Below are 12,028 nucleotides of genomic sequence, written 5' to 3'. Positions count from 1 at the left end.
GAATATTTTAATTTACATTTCAACAGTATTTCAAAAAATAAGCATCTAAATATATTTGTAGAAATGGAATTATTTACATGTTTTATCTTTCCCTCAAATCTATAGTGAAGTTTAACTTCTCTAAATAATGTCATTTGTATTTCAATTGTGGAATTTCAAGAAATCCAAAATATTTATCTTAACAAAATAAACCATTAAATTGTCAGATTGGGTTGTTCAGTTACAATGTACATGTGCTATAAACATCACAACTACACACATGTGCAGCTGCTCTCTCTCTCTTCTCCCCCCCACCCTTATTGTCTTGACTGGTTCTCTCTGGCAGGCAGGGCACATACACCCACCTGCACTACACCTTTGAAAATTAATAGTTGAAAAATGATAGAATTAATTAAGCAATATATTTCAGTTAACTCCCACAAGATTATATAATAATCTTTGAACTTCTGTCAGCATTAATTCATGTGATTTTTAACTTTCTAGCTACATCTAATTGGTAATCAAGATATGACCCTTCCTTTCTTTTTCTCACATCAATTAACAAAACACAGTCCCCAACCTCAAATGCTCTCTTCCTATCGATAGAAATCTCTTCTACAATCTCCAGTTTTTAGTTTATTTTTCTTTAGACATATTATTTGCAAACAATGTACTGACAGTGTGCACTGTTGATTTCAGTATACTGCCAGTCTCTTCATGTTCTTTGTTATAAGGACACAACAAATGTAGTTTGATAAAGAAATAGAGAAGGGGTTGTATTCCTCTACTCAATCATCACAAATTAACTTAATTGTATTAAAGACACTGGCACTTAATCACATATAACATGAAATTTGGTGAAGCTTTTTGGCAAACCTTTCTTCTCGGCCATAAATCAGTCGAAAGGGTGATATTTTTGTTGCCATGTGAGGTTTAGAGTACAAAGAAAATAATGTTTCTCCAGGAAATTCATCACAATTCCTCTGGGTTCTGTCCACCACTTTCTCTAAAGCTCTGTAAAAATAGTGACTGACTGATCTAATTCCTTGAAATTAGCTGTTGAACCTAGTTTCTTGAAGATCTAGCTGAGCAGAGTCTGAGGGGAGGCACATCACATGGCATTGCTAGGACTCCTTTTTGTTTTAAACTTGATGCGTTATGAACATTTTCAATGTAATAATTCAGTTTTGAAGATTTAGTCACAATATGCCATCCATGGCAGAGTGCCCTAAACGTACCTTGATTATTTGAAAATAAATACCCTGAAATTATCTTTTAATGGATTCATTTGTGTTTTTATCCAGTCTACTGGTGTCTAGGTGGCATGGGATCCTGAAGCTTTGTGTTTTTCCTAATTTTTAACTCAGGGAAATATTAATCTAATAATAGATCATTTTTCCATAAAATTTCCTTCAGAAATATCTGCATTCCTTTCCCTAGTTCTCACTGAATTATGTGTAGTTACTGTGTTCCCTTATCCAATCATACTGTGTTATTACATGGGGAAATATGTTGGCAAAATGTCAATATACAACATTGTTTTTACTATCTGACAAGACACAATAATGTGTTGTCACTCACAATTTACAGCATGAAGTCTCATGAAGAGATTGCAGGCAATGTTCATTTTTAAATTTCTGACTCTGAATGGGCTCCCCCATCAGTTCCTGCAACCCCTGGCTGGCAGACCTCTGTGTGAATGAAGCAGCAGGCAGTCTGCCAGGGAACTTCCACCAAGCGTCTTTATGACTTTTTATGGTGCATCACAACATAGCAGCAGTTACGAGGAGCCCCTTCCTGCTCCAACTGAGAATTTTATACTGCTGCTTTCTTCTCAGCGCTGAGCTAGTGACCTCATCAGGCTCCGTACAGGTGCAAGTGATCCCCTCTGCCCTTCCAAACCCAAACTTCTCAGTCCCTCCTACTCTAACTGCACCCGGTGCCCTGGGTGTTATCACTGACCAGGGTGCTGGCTTCCAAAGGGCTCAGTTTGTAGCTGCTAACAGTTCCTGTCACACGGCCATGATGGTGTTATTGACCATATTGTGGAAATAACACCCAGTGTAAACTGTTACCTCCTTTTTCAGTTCAGAACCTAGATCTGCCAGTATCTGCTCTGCACAACCATGTGGATATATAATTTCATGTCTTCTTCTCCACCTCATGTGCTGTCATAGTTCTAAGTGGAAATTCTTCGACCTCTTTTGAAAAATCATCCATAGCTGTCAGTACAAACTGGTATCGCTTCTGTGGTACTGGATATTGTCTGATTAAATCTGCTCCCCGCAATCCCCAGGTTTTAACAACCTGTGTGCAAGAACACAGGCTAGAGTTCTCATTTGGATCTTTCCTATGACATTTTTATTATAATCTCATATATAGTAAAGCAAAGTAAACGTTATAAAATGTGGTTTCTATAATAGCTGATGTCTCCACACAGTCAGAATCTAACTTTTGGTGTTTTTCAGACATAAATAAATACAGGCCAAACTTCTGCAACTGAAAACTTGCATAAATACGCTGCCACTGTGCTAGCACAACGGGCAATAGAAGTTGTTGCTGCACTGTGTTGGAGCTGATTAGAGGCTTTATTGTGCAGCAATAATAAATACAGATCATGATAAACAATTAGCTTGGCTAATGTTTAAAAACACTTCAGATGTATTTAACATGGGGAAAGATGCAAAGTGTTTGATTTAACCGGGAGCCATCCGCTCAGGTCCACTTCATGGCAGGGGTTGTAAAGTTAAGTCCAATCCAAGCAGGACATTTGCCTGGCATGAGATCCTGTATGAACTCTGCAAAGCATATGACAGTGACAGCAGGGTGACCAGAACCTTCTGTAACTCCCTGGGTTCTCTGCTGTCTTTCCAACGAAACCAGAGAACGTTGCCCAGAGCACTCAAAGGTCTCCTTGGAGATCTAAGAGAGACTCAGACCAAGCAGTGGAAACACAAACTGCCTGATGGAACCAGCACAAAATTGAAAGGGCCTCAAATGCCACAGCTCTGGACAGTTTCTTGTCCCTGAAGAAGTCAACCCTATTTTAATCTACAGTCTGTGCACTAAGAATTTCTGACTTACCCAGCAAGGCAGAAATAGAACCCAGGTCTCCTGATTCTTAGTCCAGTGCCATAATCATTAGACCCTTCTGACTCCCCTGGAACATGGTTTCTTTACACCCTCCGTGCTGGGCCAAGGGGCAGTCCCTCTGTACGTGTCCCATCTCCCGGCAGAGGTAGCACCAGGCCTCCCCTGTGGAATAATGCACCCGGTAGTGGGCTCCATGGTAGGGGACGAGGAAGAACCCCTCGAGCGCCTCTCCATCACATGCCGCCAGCGGCAGTTGAAGTTGCACCTGCCGGCCGAATGAGAGGACGTGATGGAGAGCGGGGTCTTTGCAGCCCAACGGAAGAGGGCTGATGACAGAGATTGGTCGCTCCAGGGTAGAAAGCGCAGGCAGTAGGGCAGCATTGGGCAGGAAGGGAGGGACAGAGATCAGGACTAACTGGATACCTAGGTCTTCCAACGGCTCCAGGGGGCCCCCACCAAACACACCCCCATGGCCAGACCCTTCACCACCTCCTGAGCAGCGGCCTCCGATGCTAGGAAGAAGACGACCTTTCCATACATTTTGGAGGCCGCCTCAATGGCAATGGTCCCCACCACCCTCGCCAACGCCTGCACGTAGGTCTCCACTTGGGGCAAGGTGGGCACCAGGAGGCAATGGATGCCGTGCTTCCTGGTCAAGGTGGGGGGCCCCGGCCGCTATAGATGGTTGCGGAGGAGATGATGTAGTGGCAGGTGGGGGGTCGCTGACACCTGGGTGTGTATGCCCTGGGGGTTGGGGGAGGGGCATCTGCAGAGCTGGTAGAAGGAGCAGCGGGGAGGGACGGCTCGGCCCTAGAACGTGTGTATAGCACAGGCCCTAGAACGTCACCGAGTGCTTCCTCCAGAAAACCTACGACGTGACTAAGCCAGAGCACATCTTCTGGAAAGACATCTCCATGCATTAGAGCCAGTCGGTAAGAAAAAATCTTTCTTCTGCAGTGACGTGAAGTTAAAGAACATGGAGAAGAAGAAAACCTCTACTCGGGTTGTTACTGGAGCTGAAGCAGAGAGGCCAGGATAAACACGGCTGGGGCCCAGGACTGACTATCCGCATATCTGCCATTTTCTATTCCTGGCTTTTTGACCATGAGCGAATCTCTTTGCTTCTGTGTCCCTCAGTTTCCACAACTATAACATGAAACTAATCAAGGTTCTGGTTTTTCTTTCTCCTATTTTGCAAGGCGGGAAACTTAGATACATTTGGGTCCTGTCTACACTACCGGTCTAGAGTGTCTTTGTAAGCTGATGACCCCCACATGTTGTTCAGAACCTATGGATAACACAAGCTCCTAAGTGTGTTCTGTGCTTAGCCCCTGTGGAACAGCTGGGCTGGACGGCCTTTTCTCGCTCTGCTCTGCGGAGCAGGTTCTGGGCACTAGGGATATGAAGAGGCTCTCAAGGACTCATTCTTGAAAATAAATATCAATGAACTGCAACGCAATATAAAATCACTGCCGCTATTATTGGTGGGTGATAAAATACTAGCAGAGTGGTAATTAATGCTGAGGACAAGACAGTGACACAGAGCAATCGGATTCCTTGAAAAGCTGGACCCATTCAAAGAAAACAAGTTTGAAAAGAACCAAATGAAAGGTCCTATACCTAGCAGCAAAGCATGCAGGCCACACCTACAGCATGGGGATATGTATCCAGGAAAGCACTAACTGTGAAGAGGATTTAGGGGCCATGCTGGGCAAGCCATTCAACATGAGCAACCAGTGTGATGCTGTGGTGACCAGGGCTAACGCCATCATTAGATGTAGGAAAAGAGCAGTGAGTAGCACAGAGAGGTGACACACCATCAGTAAGACTGATCCTGGAATACTTCATCCAGTTTTGGCGTCCACCTTCGAAAAAGATTTTGAAATATGGGAGATGGGGCAGCAAAAAGCAATGAAACGTTTTGAGGGCTGGAGAAAAATGCCTGCTAGCGAGCTATTGAAAGAGCTCAGCCTGTTTAGATTATCAAAAAGATCGGGAGGTGACGTCACTGAAGTGTTGAAGTGACTTCATGGAGAGAAAATATCAGGTATTAAAGGGCTCATTAATCTAGCAGAGAAAAGCATAACAAAACCCAGTGGCTGGAAACTCAAAAGAGACCAACTCATATTAGAAATAGGGCAGAAAATTCAACAGTGAGGATGAATCACCAAAGGAACAAACTAGAAAGGGAAGTGGTGGGAATTGCCCATTTCTTGATGTCTTCTAATGAAGACTAGATGCCTTTCTGGAACGTGTTTAGTCAAAAACTAGCTACTATGCTATAGAGAAAGCATGTGATATGCAGGGTATCAGATTACATGCTCTAATTGTCTCTTCTGTCCATAAAGTCTGATAAATTATGAACAAGTGAGCGTAGCATGGGGAAGAGCATCTTGTGTTCTAAAGTGTAGTCGGTGTCATCCCCACAATGAAGAGTCATTGAGTGGGGTGATCCAGGGGAAGCAGCTCAAACATCCAATGTGGCTGGACAGGGGCAGGACATCGGCACTGCAGGGGAGGGGTGGGTGTGGCAGTGACATCACAAGGCCTTTGGCAGGACCTCAGCCTATTGGACAAAGGTGGTGGGGAGGCGATGATCTCACAAAGAGATCTTGACATCAGCCAGGCAGGACAGGGGTGCAGGACAGGGGAAACCTTGGAGATCCCTGTGGCTTTGCTTCAGCACGTCTCCTTCTTGAGGTCTCTCCTTGAGGACTGAGAGAGAATTCACTTTCATGTACGTGAGCGCAAGGAGAACCCTCTTTGGAGTTTTCTCCTTTTCTTTTCTTGATTTTGCTAGAAAATAGACGTCCCTGTATAGACGGTAAGAGCCTCCGAGAGGTTTGGAACCTGTTCAAGCTGATCCATCAGGGGCCGGCTGAATTCTAGGAAAGGAAAACACTAGATTGTGGGGGCAGCATTTTATTTCCAATCTAGGACTTTGTCCCTGAGAATCACTGGGGACATTGGGGTTTCTCCTGTTTGTTTTCCCTTTTCCTGTCTCTCCCTCCTTTCTCTTCTTCTCTTGCATCTTTGTCCATTCCCCCTGCTCTCCTTTCACCACCAGGACCTGTCTGTGCATGTGGAGTGGGGGGTGGGGGCGGGATTCCACTCCAACTCTCATTGCGGGAGGCCCTCCCAAAGACATGTGGCTGGAATAGTGCTCTAAGAGTGACTCCCTCTGGTGGTGACCTGGGACATCTGGTGAGAACTCTCAGCTTTCTGATTCTCAGAGTCTCAATGCTGATTGGACGAGCATGGGGCTATTGTGAGGGATGAGACTCAGGTCCTTGTTACTCGCTTTTAAGAGCAAGGAAATAAGCCATAACCAAACATGTGTTTGATTGCTCTTGCTGCTTTTCTCCATTCATTGTCTGAGTAATTCATGATTCTCTCTCTAATGGGCTAGTTCTTCTAAAAGACTTACTGAATAATTAGGTTTTAATAAAGCCATATGCAAACCCATACTTTCAGTCACAAAGGAGTCAGGCGGCACCCTACAGAATGAGGGACAGTCCGCTGGAAAGCAGTGACCCTGAAAAGGATTTCGGGGCCATAGTGGACGAGCTGCTCAACATAACCTGACCATGTGAAACTGTGGTAAAAAAGGTTAAAGCCATTCTTGGATGGATAGAGAAGTGAGTATGGAAAGGGAAATGATCCAGCATTGGGGATACTGATCTTGGAATGTTGAATCCAGTTCTTGTGTCCACATTTTGAATATTATGTTAAAAAAATTGGATAGGGTACAAAAAAGATTCATAATTGAGTGATGGGGATGATGCCTTGTAATGAGACATTGAAAAAGCTCAATCTGTTTAGTATGTACAAAAGAAGAATGAGAGGTGAGTTGCTTGACTTAATGGAGAGAAAATGTTGAGTATAAAAGAGCTTTTATCTAGCAGAGGCAGGCATGACAAGACCCCCATGGATGGAAGCAGAAATCAGAAAAAGTATAATGACAATCAGACCCAGATTTGTAAGAGGGTGATTCATCATTGGAACAAACTACCAAGAGAAATGAGGGCTTCCCCATCTCTTGATATCTTCTAATAAAGACTAGATGCCTTTCTGGAAACTGTTTGAGTAAAAGAAAAACCCAGCTCTTCTGACATACAGGAGGCCTTAGGATTTGCAGGGGATCAGATTAAATGCTCTAATGGTTCCTTCTGGCCATAAAATCTACTAACTTATGAAAAGCTGATTGTGGCCTCGGGAAGAGCCTCTCATGTTCTACTATATAGTCGGTGTCATCCCCACAATGAAGAGTCATTGAGTGGGGTGATCCAAGGGAAGCAGCTCAACTATCCAATGTGGCTGGACAGGGGCAGGACATCAGCACTGCAGGGGAGGGGTGGGTGTGACAGTGACATCACAAGGGCCTTTGGCAGGACCTCAGCCTATTGGTCAAAGGAGGTGGGGAGGCGATGATCTCACAGAGAGATCTTGACATCAGCCAGGCAGGACAGGGGTGCAGGACAGGGGCAACCTTGGAGATCCCTGTGACTTTGCTTCAGCACGTCTCCTTCTCGAGGTCTCTCCTTGAGGACAGAGAGAATTCACTTTCACATACGTGAGCACAAGGAGGAGCCTCTTTGGAGTTTTCTCCTTTTCTTTTCTTGATTTTGCTAGAAAACAGACGTCCCTATATAGAAGGTAAGAGCCTCTGAGAGGTTTGGAACCTGTTCAGTCTGATCCATCAGATACCAGCTGATTTTTAGGAAAAGAAAACACTAGATTGTGCGGGCAACATTTTATTTCTGACCTAGGACTTTGTCCCTTAGAATTATGGGGAACATTGGGGTTTCTCCTTTTTGTTTTTAATTTTCCTCTGTCCCTCCTACCTTTCTCTTCTTGCTTCCTTTGTCCTTTTCCTCTGCTCTCCTCCCACCACCAGGAGCTCTGTGTGTGCAGCGGGGACCAGGGGGGTTGTGGGAGGCCCCCACAGAGAGGTGAGACTGGAATAGTGCTCTGAGAGTGATCCCCTCAGTGGTGACCTGCACCATTCTTTGGGCTATTTGATGAGAACCCTTAGCCTCCCACCCCTCAAAGTCTCAACCTTGATTGGCTGAGGAGGGGGCTATTGACAGGGAGGAAACGCTGGTCTTTGTCGCTCTCTTTTATGACCAAGCAAATAAGTCACAACCAGTGATATGTTTGACCAATGTTGATGCTGCTCTCCATTCATTGTCTCGGAGCAGTTGATGAGCTTCTCTAACATTCCAATTCTTCCAAAATACTTGCTGGACCATTACTATGAACAACTGTTGGTCTGTAGCTCATTTGAGAGCAACTCTGCTACTGACTGGCTGCATCAGCTAAGACAAGTCACTGCTCCTTAGTTTCTCCTTCTGTCAAGTATGAATAACAATCCTCTCCCACCTACCTCGCGCTGGGTGGATGATGGGGATCCATTGAAGAGTGTCACTAGTAGCAGTGCAGAATAGGAGGTGTCCTATCACACTGAGTCATATAAGATTATGACATAATATTCTATTTTATTGGTATTTTATTCTTTTGAGATTGTTAAGAGCAGCAACTACTTAGCTCAGACTGAAGCATCTCATCTAACTTTCTAGATCACAGTGTCTCCTCTTTGTGTACGACGAGACAGTTTAATGAACTGTGACAAACATGAAATGCTCTTGTTTTGCAAACATATATTTGTTTGCAAAGAATTTTCATCCTACGTGTTATGATTTCAAGAAACAAAGTGGTTTAGTCTGAATGGATTTTCTGACAGAAAAGGGTTTCCATGAAAATTTTCACCCCTTATTTCCTGGGCTCTATCCCTGCCTCCATGGGGGTTGTTGTCTGTTAGTTAGAACAGGAGTCAGGATTGTTGGCTTCTCTTTCTAGCTCTGTCACTGCTTTGCTGTGTGACACCTTGGGTAGGTGCAATGGGAATAGGGTCAATTCTCTAACTCCAGGCAGCAGAGAGCCTGGGTGAGGAGGGAGGCTCAAGCTGTCTGCGAAGGGGAAAGGGACGTTTCCAGGTGCTGAATGTCAAGAATTCTAAACTTTGCTAAAATGGCTGGTGGAGAGAAACAAGAAAGAGTTGGGGCCAAACTTGAACCATTGTCTTTTTTAAAGCCCATTCGGGGATGTGAGTCCCAGAGAGCCATAGAGAGGGGGAGCAACTTGCTCAGTCCCACAGATCAATAGGCAGCAATGGAACCAGGAGTGACACTCCCTCTCAAAGGCAGGGGGACCGGACATTAGGGCCTGGTTGCAATTGCCAGCTGTGGGAGGGAGTGTGCAGCAGTGGTTAGTGAAGGGGTCCATCCATGGCTCTGACACTCGGCGTGAGCCGGTAGCTGAGGCCCGTTTCCCATTACTAGGGTTGGGGTCCCATCGCTACAGCCCAGGGGGGCTGGGAGGCTCTGGGAAGGTGTATAAAGTGCTGGGATGTCAGGATCCTGGAGGCGCTGTCACCTCCGCACTAGGGCAGTGTTCTGCACCCTGCTGCTGCTGGCTGACTTTCTCCGTCCCCTGGCAATAAGACAGACTCTTGTTTTCACAGCCAGTTGATTGCCCTAGTGTCATCACCCTGCCTGCTGGCTGGGCAGGGTAACTCCTCAGGTCACCACCCTCTCCAGCCTGCCTTGGGCTTGGGGAGTGAGGAGGAGAGCGAGGGACATCTGCTGACCCTGAACATCCGCCATCCATCATACCATCACCTATAGCAAGTGAGTGGCATTAGGGTTCCTCGGTGGCTTCCCCTGTCTGTCTGGAGAGAGGCAGAAGATCTCCTAAGGGGGATTTCATTTGCAAACAGCCCCACAGAGCCCCTCATTCTCAGAGTGGGCAGGGGCTTCTCCATAGCCATCTCCAGTGTGTTTGGCAAGGTCCCAGCAATGGGGCTCCCAGCCCTTCCCTTATGGGACACTGTTCCCCAGGCTGAGAGTCTCTGAGTTGGGCCAGACCCTGTGAGCTGCTGAGCATGGAAATCAATGGGGAATGAGGAGGGCCCTGGTCTTCCTGTGCCTCGGGTCTTTGTGACTTTGAGATGGGGAATGGTTTCCCTGGAGAACTCCGGACACCTGGGTTCTGTTCCTTCTGTAGCCTGGGCAGGGGAGTGTGGCCTGGGATGGCAGGAGGGGGCTGCTTGTCCAGAGTAACTGATGGTCTTTGGGACTGACCCCATTGCTCTAAAAGGATGAGACTTCCTGGCTATTGCAGCAGCAGCAGGGATTAGGAGGGGAAACACTGGGGGCAGATCATGCAATGAACTCCTGCCAGTGTGTGTAGCTTGCACTCCCTGCACTCCTGTGGGGGGGGGAGAAGGGGCTGCTCTGGTTGGAGCAGGGCTGAGGAGGGACCAAAAAGGCCCATGAGTGAAAGGCTGCCTTGAGCCCAGACTCACACCTGCTCCCCGCTCAGTTCCAGGATGGCCGGGCTCCTGAGGATGTTCAGGAAGAAGGCTCTGCAGGTGGCCCCAGAGCCTGAGGGAAGCAGCTGCCATCTTCCCGAGGGGCAGAGCCACCTCTCCGTCCCCGCTGGTGGGGAAGCAGCTCCCGTCCAGGCCAGAAGGTGGAAGGGCCCAGCCTTCTGGTGAACAAACCCAGCTCCCGGCGCAGGCGCCGAGCTGGGAGAGGCCCCGACCAGGCCCAGATGGAGCTGGCTCAGGATGGGGTTTCGCAGACACTACCCAGCCCAGGAGGGGCGCCGGGCAGGGATGCTCTGGGGCTTGTTGTGTGGGCAGCAGCAGCCCCAGGAGCCCAGCAGGAGACATCGCTCTGCCCGGCCCCTGAGGATCTTCCAGCCCCCTCAGGCCAGGAGGTGGAAGATCCCTGTCCCAGCACCAGCAGCTCAGCATGGGACAGCAGCAGCGCCTGGGACTCTAACAGCAGCGATGCTGATGGACGCTGCTGCTTTGTTCCAGGTGAGGAGCCAGGCTGGGCTCAGGGAGGGGTGAGGATGGGGATGTGAACACCCTGGGCCCAGACACTCTCCCAGGGATATGGCGGGGGGGGGGGGGGGTCCCCAGCCCAGGTGTCTGGCCTGAGCCATGTGAACCCCACTGATACCAGCAGCAGTCACACAGCTGCCCCTGCAGCAAGGGGACCTGGGGGTGGGGCATCAAGAGCTGCTGCCACTTTGTCCCTTGATGCTGTGGGGCTGGGGGAGTTGGCACCTCCCATGGAGTCCTGGACAGTGGGGGGGGGGGCTCTGCTATGGGCTTCTGAAGCTGTTGGGGTCTGAAGGCATCCCTGAGAGGGAGGTGTGGGGCCCCATCTGCCCTGGGTGCCTGAGATGGGAAAGGGGGGGGTGTCTTTAATCCTGCTCTCCCCACCATGCCCCTGTCCTGCCCCCAAGTGGCAGCAGGCATCACCCTGTTCCCTTCTCTCCCTCGTGCAGGGACCCCCAGGGATTCAGAGGAGGAGGAATGGGTGTTCATGGCCACAGATGAATCTGCTCTCAAGGTCATCAGAGAGCAGCTCCAGTGCAGAGAAAAGGTACAAATGTTCCCCACCTGGGCTGGAACCAAGATTGTCCTGTCCCTTCCCAGCATCCCCACCCCCTGCCGAGGGGCTTGTCCCTGATGATCCACCACCCCTAATGGGGCCCTTTTACATCCATGATGTGGGACCCCCAAGATGGGGGTGTTTGTCCCCAACAGCCGAGTTCTCCTCCCCCCACAGGCACTGTCCCAGTTCCTGATCCTGCTTGTGTAGGAGTCGTGGGGGATTTGGACAATAGGTGGGTCCCCACCATCCCCCATTGAGGCCTGAGCCCTGGACCTGGTGTGGGTGGGGCAGGAAGGTCCCCAGCTAACAGGTTCTCTCTCGCTATCCCCCACTCCTGGTGGGTACAGGATGAGGGGCAGCAGCTCAGGTTCCTGCAGGGCATCTACCCCGCATGTCTTGCTGCACAGGACAGAGGGCAGGACACGCTGGAGCCACGCTGCTGCAAGGCGGCTGTGGTGGAGAGGATTGTGGTGAGTGAGACACAT

This window comes from Mauremys mutica, chromosome 12, assembly GCF_020497125.1.
Source record: "Mauremys mutica isolate MM-2020 ecotype Southern chromosome 12, ASM2049712v1, whole genome shotgun sequence".
In the NCBI taxonomy this organism is placed as follows: Eukaryota; Metazoa; Chordata; order Testudines; family Geoemydidae; genus Mauremys; species Mauremys mutica.
Note: the sequence above shows the minus strand (reverse complement) of the source record.